Source organism: Sarcophilus harrisii, chromosome 2, assembly GCF_902635505.1.
Source record: "Sarcophilus harrisii chromosome 2, mSarHar1.11, whole genome shotgun sequence".
Taxonomy (NCBI): Eukaryota; Metazoa; Chordata; class Mammalia; order Dasyuromorphia; family Dasyuridae; genus Sarcophilus; species Sarcophilus harrisii.
The window spans coordinates 239,830,152-239,847,473 of record NC_045427.1 but is presented as its reverse complement, the minus strand read 5'-3'; the positions used below and the strand labels follow the sequence as shown (position 1 = coordinate 239,847,473).

The following is a 17,322-nucleotide window of genomic DNA, read 5'->3' as shown; positions in this document are numbered from 1 at the left end:
ATCCTTTATCAATGTAAATAATTACTAATTTTCAATTAATGGCCATAAGGAATTCTCTTGGTTTATAATAAACAAAAAATAAAGGAAATGATTAAAACCTATTTTATCCAACTATATGCTAATAAAACTAATAACTTCAATAAAAAGGATATTTATGAACATATAAAATATTCAAATTATTAGAGATAAAAAATTTAAACAGGCCATTATTAGATGAAGAAATTAAAGAAGGCATAAACAAATTTTCCCCAAAAAAGAAACTCCAGGATCAAATAGATTCACAAGTAAATTTTACAAAACATTGAAAGAACAAATTGACTACTATGTTATATAAATTATTTGCAAAAAGAGTAAAAAAAAAAAGGATCCTACCAAATTATTTCTATGTTATGGATGTTATTCACATATAAACCAGGGAGAATAAAAACAGAAAGAGAAAGCTATAGATCTATATTTCTAATGAATTTAAATGTAAAAATTTTAAGTAAAATATTAGCGATGAGAATAAAATAATGCAGACAAAAGATGAATGTCAGATCTCAAACAATACTGCAAAACAGTAATTATCAAAAAAAATTAAGTACTAGTTTAAAAAAGAGAACAATCAGTAGAAGAAAATGTATCTAATACCATATTGTTTGATAAGCACAAAGATCTCACCTTCTAGTATAAGGACGCACTATTTAATAGAATCTGCAGGAAAAATTGCACATCAATGTGGAAGAAATTAAATTTATATCATTACCTCACACTTTATACAATGTTAATCTCTAAATGAGTATATAATCTAGTTATCAACTGGTTCCATCATAAAGTAAGTTAGAGAAAATGTAGGAAAATTATCTACTATACATAGGAACAAAATATATATGTATGTATTGAGATCTGACACTCTTTATTTCCATTCTTACTCTTGAGATTCTTAATCTTTTTTTCCTTATGAATTTCATTTTATTTTTTATTTTTTGGTTTTATATATTGCTCTGTTGGTAGTTTGATTGGCATGCATTGAATAAGGAAATTAATTTGGGTAGTATTGAAATTTTATTACATTGTTTTTCCTGTTGCTGCATGAACAATTAATATATGTTTAGTTATTTAGATCTATTTCTATAAAGTTATTTATACTTATATTTATACAGTTCTTATATGATGTTAGAAAGTAGATTACCCATGCATGTCATACATTTTGCAATAATTCTAAGTGGAATTTCTTTTTCTATCTTTTCCTGCTACTTTTTGTTGATATTAAATAAATGGATTTATGATTTTATGCATTTATTATACATTCTACAAGTTTGCCAAAGTCATTTTTCAGACCTTTTTAGAATTTTTTGAAGATGTGAAGAGTTGGACATGACTGAAACAACAGAAAAACAACAACTGATATATGTCATCATATCTGAAAAAAATGAGGCATCAGGCCTCGGTTTGTAGCTAAGCCTTCTATTATAAAAAGAGCCAGTTCTAAACTCACTCCTTGCAGAGAACCTAACATGCCATGCCAAGCCATGCCATGCTATGCCATGCCAAGGAAACCTCTGCCTGCTGGAATGATATTCTCTTTCAGTGTTGCCCTCTCTTTGTTTCCCTTACCTATTTCCCTAACAATGCTTTATATCTCTCTGTCTGGGGAATTCAGACTTTCTATTCATGCATAGCAAAGGCTGAATTTTCAGTGCCAATAATAAACTTTTTTTTTTTTTTTACCAGTCTAGCTTTTCGGGTTCATAAATTCCTTTACTAAGGACCTCTGTGCCACTAGAAGAGGGTTCCCACAACTGCTTACTTTGCACCAATCCTAAAGGGGATTTAGGGGAGCCAAACCTCTTCATTTGGTTCCCTGAACCCCAAACCTGCCACTAACCTCATCATCTAACTCCCTGACCACCAGGAACCCTAATCTCATTATTTTGGTTCCCTGAATCTAATCTCATCAGATGTATATAAGCAAAAATATTCTAGTTTTTCTAGACTCTGTGCCCTCCCCTATCCTTTTTTATTTTTAAGGGGAATGAGTTTTGTTCAACTATTCCTCATGCATTTAATCCCTTGGGCTTCTCAAACACTGACTGTTAAATTATAAAGTGATTTAGAGAGGTTTGGGTATATATGTACCATTACTAACATTTTATAGGTATCATATGGGAGCTGTCAGTTCCTAAGGGGAACATTTGCCTCTCTTATAGAAAGCTAGAGCATAGTGCAAAATTTCCCCTGAAAAAGTATTCAACTCCCTACTCTACCCCAAATGCACAAATAATGTCACATCAATCTAAATGTAAAGTGATACAAAATGTCACACAGGAAAACAGCAATATTTTAGGAATTGCCAATCACTGGAATACTTATGCTTTTGGTAAAATAGGAAATATCATAGAAAACCTTGATACAATTCTTTTACAATGGCATAAGGGCTAAAACACACACCTCCCATTCCCCAGGCAGGATAACAAGCCTAGACAGTGTTTCCACTTCCTTGTATTTTTTGTTTCTCTTTTTCAAAAGGGAAAACTCTGAGAAGCTATATTGTTTTGAACTCTTTATACTACAAGTGATTCTCCAAAGGATATGCTTATCATCAAAGTTTGGGGAGGAATGTAATAATCAAGTCATATAGGTTTTGTCCTGAGAGTCAGTTTATCATTGTATGGCATTGTATGTCCAAATGAAAGAAGAATTTCTTCTAAGGGTTTAGAATGTTTGAATGCTCTTTTTTTTTTAAAATGATCAAACTAACACAGTTCCTGGTACATAGTAGGATCTCCCTTAATAAATGTGAGGTGTCTAAGTGAGCTCCTGAGTCTCTTAAGCTACAGAATGCTAGACTACTAGAGGGGAACTCCTTAATGAGACCAGAGGCAATCAAAAGAGAGAAGTCTAACAATTTTCATAAAAAAGGAAAATAGATGGAGATGACCTGCTGACCAGATTATGAGAGAAGATATTGAACAGTTAATACCATTGGTATTTTATACATTTTAGAACTGATCTGAGTGAGAGGAATAGAGTAAGTTATGTTGCATTTAGGAAGTCATAGAATACTTCAAATGATCTATTGTTATTCTTCAAGACCCCATTGTTTTAAGTATCAATATATTTGGGTGATGCTATTCATAGATTTTCACAGACTATTGTGATTCATAGAGTTTTACAATCTTTATAAGATAATAATATGGATTTGTAGTCTACAATAGATTACCAGTGATAGTGTGAAATACCATAAATGCAAAAAGGTTTAATCAAAATAATGTATAATTGCAAAATAAGGCAGGCCACTTACTAAGTAGAGAGAGAGTAAGGAAAATATGGTGGTTAGTAAAAACTCTTCTACTAACTAGAGAGAGTAAGGAATATATGGTGGTTAGTAAAAACTCTTCACTTTTACTCTCTTTTGCTATACACACACATGTATATATATATATATATATATATATATATATATATGTTTATGTGTATAACATATACATACATATGTGTGTTAAAAGGAAATCTCTAGTGAATTGGGTACATAGTTTAAAGCAAATTTATGGAAGAACATGGATTACTCAGGTTGAGAAGACATACATGAACTGAAATCTATGCTATTTAAGGGAGTACCCACTTGGATGAAATCATATCTCCATTTAAGTCCTGAAGTAGAATTTCCCAGTATTCTTTCTTAATCAGCAGATTTGGCACTAGCCTAAAGCATACAATTGGGCAACATAAACATACCCACAAAACTAAACAATTTCTTTGAAGAGGGGTTAAGTAAGGTTCTCAAGAAAAGTTCAACTAAATTTATGGTCAATTGATTAAAGAAAAATCAGTAAAGGAAATTAGGGCTGTATGGAATATGATCTAAACATTACAGGTAAATTCTATGAGACTCATGCTTTTCTCTACAACACTTTATAAAGACAGACAGCCTTTAGGATAACCCAGTAGTTTGACAATTGTGTCATATCTGAAGTTATTAGGTATAAAAATAATCATTTGTATAGTCTTATGTTAATTATATTATATATTATATATAATATATATTATTATATTATAAAGTGAATTGCTGCATTTTTATAGTCTGTACTCATATTTAAACCATACAGAGCTAGCTTCAAACAGCTTTAAGGATTCTCAAGATTGGTGGATAGACCCATAATTTATGATACATACATGGATGAGATTATATTCTGTTCATCCTTATCTTGGAAGAATATACTAAAGTTAATATTGTTTGTATCAAAAAAATATTCAAATCCCTAGAAAAGCACACTCATTCATGATCAGAAAGAAACAAAGAAAAAGATAACGAGGAAGAAATGAGTAGAGGAACAATTTGAATGAATATTTAGAAGTAGGAGATCAGATAAGGAAGATAGAAAGTCTGAGATACTTTTAGGAATTAGCTTCCAGAATCCATCCAAATAAAAGCCAATGTGGGTGGTTTTCATTAGCTTTTTATAGAACTCATACTGTGCATTGAAACATGATTTAAGGGAAGGAAGAGTGAGATAAGCAGATGCACACTGGTATGTGGAATTGGGGAAACCCAACCTGCATTTATATGTCAAACTAAAATTCAAGCACTTAAATACTTTTTGTACAACATAGCACATGTGTGCAATTTGTAAGAGTAATTATATATTACTGAATTTAAACAGTGATCATCTTATCATAAATAATTAGCATCAGGCATTTAGTAAAAATTCAAAGAAAGTAGCAAGCATATGAACAGCATTCAATAACCAAATAATGGAATTCTAAGTCCTTCAAACAATGAAGAATTATGCCTATTCCAGCTCATTTATTCTCTTTCTTACACTGCTCAATTATGTCCTTCGAGTAATAACTTCTATTCACCTGGCACCAGAAAAACAGGAAATGCTATCATAAGGTTTTAGAGTGTAGAGTCCATGCTAAAGTGCCACATGGAGGTAGCAGATGGGGAAACACACATTGTTAAGTGCCACCTAACAATGGAACATATGTGGGGCATGGGAATAATGCCACTACCTAATTAATGACTATAATCTGTACTGATTTGGAAAATGCATATATTACCAACATTAAGGAGCTGATGGTGGAAGAAATCATGACAAAAGCAATAGATTCAGGAATAAAGAATAATAACTAATCAACTTTTGGTAGTTGCTTTTGTTTCCTGATGCTTTTGTTTCCCCTCTGTGGATGATAGTACCCTCTATGCCAAGATAATAAATCTCCTCATTCTATTCAGGATACTCCCCTTTCTACTGTTATAGTCATAAGTAAGTCCTCAAGCTCTGTCTAGCTCCTACCCCTTTTGCTACTATCTGATGTTGTCCCAGAGCTTGAAACTGCAATCTATTGAACTTACAAATTAATCCAAGATAAAATCAAGACCAGCATTATTAGGCTTGATAGTTTTCCCATCCCTATAAGATATATGAATTTTAAAAGGAGCTTTTCTGGAATATATACATGAAACCAACACACTATAATAGTCTGAAGGGAGTTTATTTGGCAACAGATAGACATTTTACTATCTTTCAAATAAAAAATTATAGAATACCACTTAATCTAGTGAGCCCCAATTAGGACTATAATATAGTGAGTCTCAAGTCATCTAAGTCATTAAATTTCTGATCCATCATGATCTGGTACAAATAATATAATTGGTTTGGTTCTCTAACTATAGAGCCTGGCCTGTGTACTTCTGAACCTATATCCCATTCCATAAAAAGATTTAATCCTGCTATTGTCCTTTTGTTTGCAGCAAGGGAGAGGAGATGAATTTGTAATGGCTTAATTTCTGTCCCTTGGATTAGGGAGACACATGAAGCAATGATCCAAATTGACTTCTTCACAATTTCCTAAATTGCTCATCTTTTTAAATACCATTTCCTTACTCTTGTAGTACCCCTATCTTCACAAGTCTGTTGAAACTGTATCCATTTTTAAGATCTAAATCAAACATGACCTTTTCCAGGAAACCTTCCCTGTAAAGTTCTATTGAATCAGAATTTTTTAGAGTAACTTTTAGGCATTTCTATTCTGTTACAAATTAGTTACTTAAGTATGTTTCTTATCTTCACTACTGGATTGTAAACCTCCAGAAGGCAGGAATCATGTCTTATTAACACTGTAGCTCCCTCACAGAGCAGTACAATGTTTTATATGTGACAAATGCTCAATATGAAAGGCAGCATGGTACAGAAAACAAGAGTTTTTAATCTTGGAGCCAGAAAATCTGAGCTTAGTTGTTGCCTTTGACACATAGTGACTTGACCACCGAGGGCAAATCACTTAATCTGACATTGCTCTGGGGAACTTTCTAAAATTATAACATGTATAAGAAATGATTGCCTGAATTGGTAGAGGGACTTCCCTCACAGAGTAGTTTCCTTTACTAATGAAATCACAAGACCATACGTGACTAATATGCTCAATTACAAATGCTATTTGAATCTTAAAAGAGAAACTTTTCTGTAATCAGAAGTGCAGGTTTTAATACATAGCATAATTATGTGAAAATATGAAATGCAAATGTTTTTTGGAAGAGAACTATAACATTTTGGAAAGAATGTTATAGTCTCCAAAATTCAGGGAGACTGGATGTCACATATATGCATATATACATACACAAATACATAAAAATGTATATTTACATATTATGTCTAAAGCAGACCATTAGTGTTCTAAATTGATATGATTTTTCTTCTAAAATGTATTCAAGGCATTAGACAAATTTTAAAAATCCTTTAATTCTTAATAAAACTAAAGTCTCTCTTTTTTATGTGTATGTTTAAAAAACTATGGTACTTTCTGAAACTTAAAAGATGAAAGAAATAAAAAAACGAATCTGCCACTGTTAATGCTAAACTTCTGTTTCCAACTACTTTCACATATCCATTTCACAGGTTAATGAAAGTCAAGTATGTGGCAATTTGGGACCACTTTGTTTAAATTATATAATCTATATTTTTCCTATATAGTGACAGATCATTATTATTAGATCACAATGGTGTATTTTATATATTTATAAATATTGTATGTTGTATCATGTATTTAAGATAAGTCCCAGATTCAGTATATGAGACACTCTTTTGCAATAACTTCAGACTACAAAATATTTATCTGATTAGTTTTTATAATTGACTTAAAAACCAATATAATTTTTGCATATAAAGATAACACATTTAACTTTTTAATTAAACCTTAAAAGCTTTTAATTAAAAGTCATAAATCAGTGAACCTTTACAATCTGAAGCCTAGCATGCATGGAGTAAATTTAGTCTCTGAATTCTATCTGCTTTTTACAATCACACAGTGCTATAAATAACATTCATGTAATTTAAGTGGTGTATTTAAGAATCCCCCCTATTCTTTAAGTTAAATATAGACTCCTTGCTTTACTATGACATTTATTTATTTAGATTTTTTTTTTTTTGACTAGCCTAAAGAGGAGATTTCTTGCTTTAATTGTTACCTAGACTTAATCACTGAATGGATATAACCTCAGTTAAGCTGAGATCTGACTTTGGCTTAAAAAGGCCAAAGTCTCGCATTTCACCTAGGACCATCTCTAGTCATTTTAATCTATACCTTGCCAATGGACCCAGATGGCTCTAGTGGGTAAAGTGAGGTAGGTGACCTTGCACAGCCCTTCCTGACTTAAATTCAATTTACTTGCATGTCATAACATCATCTCACTGATGTAATGGTCCTCTTCAAGAATAAAGGACAAATAACAACAATAACAAGACTTCTTTCTTTTGATGATTATGCATCATATTTAAGTTTTGCTCAGACATACTAAATCAAATATTATTCTGGGATAAAATCCTTTAAATTAGTATATTTCCTGAAAATATGAGATCCTAAGACCTGAAGAAGCCAGAAAGTACAATTCATTTAAGGTGTATACTTAGTGCTGTTTCTCACTTTTCATCTCTGCATGGCCCCAGTGATGAGGGGGAGGGATAGTGATGAGGGGGTGAAGTAGAGGGTAAAATTGAAGAAAGGTGCCTATATCAATTCCTGGCACAGTTTCATTATTTAAGCAAGAATTCCACAGAAAAAGGGAGCTCTCTTGGCTTTGAAATCATGAGCATGGTACTTTACCATGGAAAAGGGTAAATCAGACAAGATACTTTCTATCTTCCCTATGAGCTTCCTCCCCTTACCACAACTCTTAGTCCCAGAGAAAGATACTACAATATAACTAACTATTGTTTTGTAAAATTTTATATAGAAGCAAACTTACTTTCATGACTAAAGGTGAAATGTCTGCCTCTTGTGCATCTGGGCATGTTGAAGAAGGAAACTTTATAAAGTGAGAATAGAATAAATTGTGGTATATGAATATTATGGAATATTACTGTTCTGTAAGAAATGACCAACAGGATGATTTCAGAAAGGCCTGGAGAGACTTACACGAACTGATGCTGAGTGAAATGAGCAGGACCAGGAGATCATTATATACTTCAACAACAATACTATATGATGACCAGTTCTGATGGACCAGGCCATCCTCAGCAACGAGATGAACCAAATCATTTCCAATGGAACAGTAATGAACTAAACCAGCTATGCCCAGAAAAAGAACTCTGGGAGATGACTAAAAACCATTACATTGAATTCCCAATCCCTATATTTATGCACACATGCATTTTTTATTTCCTTCACAAGCTAATTGTACAATATTTCAGAGTCTGATTCTTTTTGTACAGCAAAATAACGTTTTGGTCATGTATACTTATTGTGTATCTAATTTATATTTTAATGTATTTAACATCTACTGGTCATCCTGTCATCTGGGGGAGGGGGTGGAGAGGTAAAAAATTGGAACAAGAGGTTTGGCAATTGTTAATGCTGTAAAGTTACCCATGCATATATCCTGTAAATAAAAGGCTATTAAATAAAAAAAAAAGAAAAGACAAAAAAAAATAAAGTGAGAATAGAAGGATATAGTCTCTGACCTTTTGTGAGTAAAATAATTACAGGATGAATCATTTTAAGACTAAAGTTTCTTTTTAAAAACATTTATCTTTTTATCAATAAATTTTTATTTAACACAATCCACAAATGCAAATTTACTCATGTTCTCATGAAAACAATTAACCAAAATAACAATAGTTATGATGAAAGGAAATTTCATGATGAAATGGATGATGATGAAAGGAAAATTAAATTTTAACCGTAACAAGATAGAATCATTGCTTTATCTATTGTGTTGAATCTGAGGTTTTTTTTTTTTTTTTTTTTTTTTTTTTTTTTTTTTTTGCTATCTAATGCACTTTAAATTGAAGTTTTATGTTTAATTAACAGAAATCTACCTTCCACCTTCCATCTTATTTGAAAAAAACACACAAAGAAAAACAAATTCCAAACAACAAGTAGGCACAGTCAGGCAAAACAATCTCTCTTATTGTCTGTTTTCAAAGACCACTTGTCTCAGTCTGCATCTCGGATAACCTCCCTCTCAAATGGTGGACAGCTTGTTTCATCCCTGATACTCTGGAATCATGGATGGTCAATGTATTGGAAAGAAACATTGGAGTTTTCAAAACAGCAATTCAAGTAGAGACATGTGAAATTGCCCTGTCATAATGCCCTTTGAGGTAGAAGAACATTAAGCTGTTCATTCCTGTATTTTTATGGACAGCAACTCGAAGTAACTGGACATGCATAGAGGAGACAAAAATAGGACAGGTGATTCATTCCTTTTGTTCACTGCTAGAAGAGAAACAAAAAATAGCTATCTGTAGTGGGATAACTACACTCATGTTATTAATGTAAACAATGATATATTTGTAATTCTGATAAAGATATTATTTTATATTGTTCAATATAGGCAACTCTCTACCTCAGGCCTACCAATTCCCTGGGAAAAAACCAGTGTGGGCTATAATCATGTATTATTTGTGATAATATATTGAGCGTATATGTATATGTATTACTTTTAGAGAGATCTAATTTTATGGGGGCAGGCTAGATTTAAAAGTATCCTTTATTCTGACAAATCAGTAATTTAAACAATGTCATTAACATTTTCCCTGGAAAATCTGTGGGATTTTTAAAACTAGGTTTAACAAGTGATATCCAGTGTTCAGTTATACTGGGGACACAGAAAATTTCTTTAAATTTTAAGAACTATATTTTAATAAATACAAAGCTCAAGTTTGTGCCTTCAGTTTTACAGCTCTATAGAAAATTCATAGTCATTGGCATTTATGTATTTAAACAACTACTCTACATACAGACATCACTGGTCATAATTCATATTCATGATTCAGAGCACATCAAATTTTAATAGCATGCAAACTTTGTGATAATGCATGACTGATTTTTACAGGTACAATGTAAATGTGCAAATATTCTGAATCACTAACTACCATTAGCTGATCCAGAAAAACAACCTAATGGCAAGTGGTGATAAAAGCTTTGAAACAACTCTATGAAATACAAAAGCACAGAAAAGGACAGCGAGGAAAACCTTTTTTGTGGTTTTCTTATTAAAAGTCTTTGAGGGCCGAATCTTCCAAACTTGTTGTTTTAAACAGGAAGCCAACAAATAGAAAATTTCAAAACCTTACAAGATTCACAGTCCTTTAAGCATGTGCTAAGACTGATTAATTTTAAATCCTCACATTCCCCCCCTTCCCTGAAGTACTTGTCCATGGTACTGATGCTATATTAAATCCTGTGATTTATAAATGCATAATAATGCCTTATTTTGCCTCCTGTGACCCAGTTAATCAAAATTAATGTGCAAACACAATAAAAGTATTTAAAATGTATTTTGTCTTCCATGAAAACATTTCTCCTTACTTAGGTTATCTAAAATTTAATGGGGAAATGGGTGAACAGCTGCTTGGAAAATTGTTTAAATAAACTGATGTTGACTGACAAAAGGTTTTGCATTTCAGATGTTTTGATTCTTTGAAGTTTGGAGTGTGTGCAGCTGATGACTTTTATCTTCTACAGAGATCTGTGGGATGCCTTTGCCATGTGGGGGTAGTACTGCTTTAGCAAGTTACAGAAGAACACTAGAAATAAGCTACAAAGCTTATTGATTAAACAAAGAGAAGTATGATCAACACAAGTAGAGAATTATTTGTAATTTTTATAATAACAGATCACATATTAATCTTATGCCTTCTCCTTAGATCCATTAATAGTACCATCCCCAACAAGATAGAAGCATTGTATCAGAAAGGAAAAAAAAAAAAGTTATATGCTGAACAGAGATTTTAATTTCTTATAGTAACTAAGTAATGATTATCAGCATTCCAACAAGTAGATAATGGTTTTATCTTTCCATTAAATTTTGTCCAAGTTATCTTTGGTGGTTAGAAAAATACTTGTTTCTTGATTTGCATGGAACAGATGGTTTCTGATCAGAGATCACAGAAAAAACTGTGATCAGTTGGCAGCCAAACAATCTCACCTCAAGCTTGTCTATTATTATACCCACCTTAAGGACAGTTATTCACTGTCAGTAATAGACAGGTGAATTACTAAGAAACACTATTTAAGGGGGGAGGAAAACTGTGTTCCCTTTACTGAAACTGTGTTCCCTTTAAAATTATCATTCTGAAATTGTATTCCCTTTTGATCTGTGATCCCTTTTGGAGTCTCCCTCCAAATAAGTTATCTTTTGGGGATGCTAGACCCTTTGATTCAATTAGAAATATTAATCAAAAAGCACCCCTTTGAAGTGTCATTAATTCAAACTGGAGATCTGGGCCAGATACCAATAAGCATCTAGGCCTGGGAACTTTGGCTTCCTTTTCAACCTGAAGCCTCAAGACTCTTTTTAAAGGGAAGTTTCTGAACTCACTCTTTGCAGAAGGTCCAAAGCAGCTTGCCCTGCTTCTAGGATCCTGCTCTCTGAGAAGGCATTCTCTTCTCAGTGCTAGCCTTCATTTCCCTAATAGGACTTAGCTACTATAGAAGTCAGTCTCTTAGCAAAACTGGCTTCCAATCCAACAATAAACTTTCATTTTTGCCAATTAATATTTCAGGTTTCATGAATTTTTTCATGAAGAACCGTGTCAACTAAAAGGGGATTTTAACAACTCTCTGACTGCCACTAATCTCATTGCCACTAATATCATCACTATCATTTATGTTTTCTTTCCTCTTCTCTTTTGCTCATTCCTCTCCTCCCCTTTTTCTTTGTCATTTTCTCCCAGAAAACTTAACAGCACTGATCAGAAGTTCATAATTGTATTTTTTAAAATTTCTAGTCATTTAATATTGACATGGGGTTGGAGAAGAGAGAATGAACTGTAGAGGATCAGAACTCTGCAGAAGTATACTTGAAAAAAAGGTGTTAACTCAGTGGAATTGATGATATAATGGTTCTCTAGTTCACATATATCTAGTATGATATAATGATAATCACTTTAGTTTGATATAATGATATAATCATTCTAGATTGGTTTATAATCAGTATACTGTAATGATGTAATTGTAATAGGGTATTTAAGGGCTGAGAGAATTGGGGACAAAGTCAGACTCAGAGTCAGACTGGCTGAGACTGGTCGACTGTCAGACTAATGGAGGAGATTAGGTCAGACTATGACAGACAGACTGGAAGGAGACAGACTGTGAAGGAGACAATAGAAACTTTGGACTCTATTCCTATCCATCCTTGTGGTGACTATCCTGCTGAGACCAAGGCCCTTCTGTAGGACCTCCAGAAAGCTAGCCCAAACATTACATGAACAATCAAAGATTATCTTCTAACTTTCCTATAATTATGGAAATCTTACACTTCACCAACACAAATTTTCAGGTTTTCTAACATATAAACAATTTAATAGTTAGAGAGCAGGTAAAGTGGAATGGTGTGAGAACTGTTGGAAAAGAAGGTTGGGCCAAGTTGTGGAAGTGTTTTAATGTAAGATAAATAATTGTCATTTTATTCATTAAATAATGCAGAAGTCTATAAAGAATTTTGATCAAGAGAGTGACAGTATTTGTTATGCCACTAAAATAAGTTGAAAATGCTGTGAAGAAAGGATTAGAAAAAGACATTAAATGGAGTCTGAGAAACCATTGTAGTCAATTCAGGAAGTAAAAATTATCTAATCTAGGGTGGCAATTTTAATAATAAAGAAGAGTTGCAAAAGATATTCTAAAGGAAACAAAAATTTAGGGACCTAAGAATGTGTGAGGCATGGGAACAAAGAGAAATAGACTAATCTGAAATGGAAAACTAAAAGCAATCTTAGCTTCTTAAGATGAATAACATTTCAATATTAGCCAATAATTACAGTTAGGCCAACTCTTCTATGATCACACTGGTAAAATTTGTTCAGAATTTAATGAAAATTAATAACTAAAATTAGTCTACCAAAATTCTCACATGGAACTGTAGGAAATGTAGCTGTTATCCTTCTAACAGGCAATTTCAGCACAAATCCCAATCTACTATGAGAACAATTTTATTGTCACAGCTTGAAATTTGTTTTGAATTACCTTGATAATAATACAGCCATTCAATTATTTATGCAGTTAATGGATCTCTGAGGCCTAATTTCCAAAATTCACTGCTACATACTTATTATAGAAGTAGAATTAATGATGCTCTACCACAATGCAATGACCTAGGTTTTTCTATACATGATTAAAACATAGGTAGTGATATATTAATGGTGTTAACAAGCCTTTCTTGACTTCAACAGAGTTACTTAGCCAGGTCTATCTTAGATAATAAGACTTCAATATCAAAAGACCAACTATTAGAAGTCAAGGCAGTTCTTTTGCTCAAAGATGGAACAGGACATTCACTCCTTCAAACTCCCATCCCTGACATATCTTCAGTTTCTCCTCAAGCACTAATATAATTATTAAAATACTAATATTATACATAGAGAAATCAACACACATATATGGATGAAAGGATTAAACTATAAAATTATTGTTTGCATTTAGAATTCTGTGGGATTCCCAAATGCTAACATGTCCACCTGGGTTGTTTTGGATGAAAGAGGAAGTATGGAGAGGGAGAATATGCTCTTAGTATTGAAACAGATCAATGAATCAGAAACAAATGAATGTGAGTCATTTGTCATGAGAAACTAAAAGACTACAATCACTCATTGTCTATGCCTTATAAACATGTCAATTTATTATGTGTCTATAATAGATTCTAAGATCATAGAATGGACTCATAGGACTAAAAACTGAAAAGAGACCTTAGAGATTATCTAGTCTAGAGATATATAACACACAGCCAATTGAGAAATTCACCAAGCCAATTAAGATGTAATGAAAAATATTTAACAAAATAAATAAAAATGCAATGGAAAAAGATAATGTTTATATGGTTTTCTAAATCAATATGGTGTCACAGGGATCCTCTTTTACAATTTAATAGCCACTGTTCCTATTTCAGTTTAATATCATTGTTTAGTCAAATACTTTATTTGATAGATGAAGACTATGAAGGTCTAAGTTTTATTCAAATTCATATGGGAATTAAGTAGCAAAACTATTATTCTGACCCAACTCCAATGATTCCAAATCCAGTATTTCTCCAATTACATCACTCTTCCTACCCCTATAACTTTTCCTCCTTACTATGCCTCTCCCAGAAAAGAAAGAAGGGCTACTCAGACAATTTAGAGATAATTATTATTGTAATGGCTAGAAAGGAGGTTGCAGCCTGACTCCCAAATACCTGACTAGCAACTATTAAACCAGTTGTGGCCTGCTGAGGGAAAATACTGACGTGAACAAATCAGAAGCTTCAGGATTTTATAGGGATCATATAACTATAAAAGGAGCCTATAGGAAATTCCAATGGCATGAAGGCGATGGATAAGATCTCTCACCTCTATCTTGAATTACATCTGAATGGCAACTTTCCTCCAGCTTCTTTCTTGGTCAAGAAGAGAATGACTGTTCTATATGCTTTTTTACCATTACACTTAGGATCACAATCAGAGATTTAGGAAAGCATGGTCCATTGAGCTGGTTGTGACTTGTCCAAAGAATAATAAATGGCAGAATATTGATTTGAAGCCAATACTTCTCACTTCAAATTCAGTACTCTTTTCACTATCCCACATAATCGGTATACATTAAGGACCCAACGTATTATGCCACATTATTCAATAAATCTCATCCATTTGACTACAGTACTTTAAAAATATCAAGTTCTTCCTTTCATCATGTTCTCCCCACCCCCCTTACTTTATATAGGCAGGTCATAATTAACATATTTAGTTTTATCACTACTGTGGGGAAAAAGCACAATCATTATGCAAGGAATACACAACTTCCTTGGAAACTATGGTAATTATAACACAATTGCATTATCCTTTCATAAGTAAATGATTAATCCTTATCAACAAAGTCTTCTGCATCTAAATGGCTTCATTCTAAGCAAAGGAGTTTACTATTACTAATGCATCAGGCCACTTTTAAAAATTCTCAATTACTGTCTTTTCTTCCTATAAAGTATCAGTGTGCAAATAAATTGAAAAACTTTACAAGCAGCACAGGGCAAGAGCAGAAGTCACCCCAGGAGTTCTGTCTGATTCATCTTCTACCCAGGTAAAGATTTTTTCCCCCCAAGGATAAGTGTCGGCTTTGAAACTACAGTGACACTATGAGGCATACTATTAAAAAAAAATTAACTGAGGTTCATACCATAGCTTCAGAAACCTTAGCTGCATTGTTTAAACTTCCAGGAGAAATAAGGGGAAAATACCACCATTCTACCTTGAGACAGAAACAGAAAGGTATACTTTGCATTGGGTAGGTTTATTGCACCTGAAGAGAAAAAAAGCAAATGAGTGACTGGGAAACACAGGGATGGATAGTTATACAGAAAGGCATATCTTTCTTTAACACCATTTGTAATGTATAATCAATCTTTATGGGCTGTCCCTGTAGGAAAGTCATAATAGAATCAAATTATACAATTGCAAACTATGCAAATCTCCTTAAAAATAAGATTACACCACATTTTCAAGAATGATATTGATTATTCTTGAAGGTGGGTAGAATTGTTCCTAAAAATGAATGCTCTGTGTTATTTAAAGAAACTTAATATAATAAAAGAATACTCTCTACAGATCTAATGAGGCCATAATTCATGGCATGGGTGCGATTCATTTGAAATGGAAGTGCTATTTATGTGGAGCTTTTGAATAAAAGACACAATTTTGTGATTCACTAAATTTGTTTTAGTCAGTGCACAAATGGGCCCAAAGGCAGATATAATCAGAAAGATAAAAAATGATTAGTTCCCCCTAGGTACACAGATGAAGATTTGTGGCTAAAAGAAGATACAGAAAAAAAGGAAAGGATCTAAAAATGAGGTCTCCTTAGAGGGTTAATACCAACTATCTTTCCTAACAGGTGAAATTCTCTGATCATCTTGAAAGAAAAGTGTCATTCTTTAAGCTCTTGAATGAGGCAGAGGAATATGAGGAAAGCAATAGATTCATGTTTTCAAAGTCATACATAGTATGTTCATATTTCTTATTTCTCTTGCAATTCCCCTCAATCATCTATTTATTGTACATCCACTATTCAGTAAATATTTAGATATTTATTAAATGCCTTCTATATGCAAAACATAGAGATAAGCATGATGGAGTTAGAAAGAAGAGTATGATATGGTCCCTTCAAGAATCTGTTAGTCTAATAAGGGATATAAAGCGAGGATGCAAAATTCTAAAATGTGAAATAGAATATGATTAAGTGTCATCAGAGATGTACAATGAATGATTTCATGGTTCAGAAAAAGAATAGGGTCACAACTAGTGGAGAGAAATAGGAAAGCTTATAGGAAAGTGGCATTTTCCACTGGGTAGAAAGAAGGCTGGGAGGAAGTATAAGGAATCTGAAGGAATTTTGTATGGTCTAGTTTTTTTTTTTTTTTTCCAAAAAAAATTATTTTTAGTGATATCTTTTGTTTTCCATAATAGAGTTGTTTCTGGATATAGCACTATTCCCTTGTAACAAAGTAAAAGCAATTATATAAATTAATTGTCAGGGCAACCATACCTGATAGTTTATGCAACAAGTACCTTTTATCATTTCTTTTCCTGAAGTAAGTTGTGTCATCACAATTGCAGTGTTTGGCTTCATTTTGGTGTGTTTTTTCTTTACTTTTTTATAAGTCACTGTGATTAGGAGGGGTGGGAATCTAGAAAGGAATCTTTCCCACATCATTTGGGAATATTCTTTTCTTGGTTCTGTTAATTTCACATTTCATCAGGTCATAGAATTTTCCTATGTTCTTTTGAATCTGTCATATTTTTTTCCTTAAAATACAATATCTTATATTTACATATTCAAATTTGTTTAGCAATTTCCTAATTGATTGGCATC

The 17,322-nt window shown here is 32.6% G+C and overlaps 1 protein-coding gene across 1 annotated transcript in view; it reads right to left on the bottom strand.

The window, feature by feature from the left end:
* The window catches only part of CDH4 (cadherin 4), a 1,212,105-nt gene that overhangs the window by 710,809 nt on the left and 483,974 nt on the right, over positions 1–17,322 (bottom strand). The gene's annotated exons all lie outside the window — the stretch shown is intronic.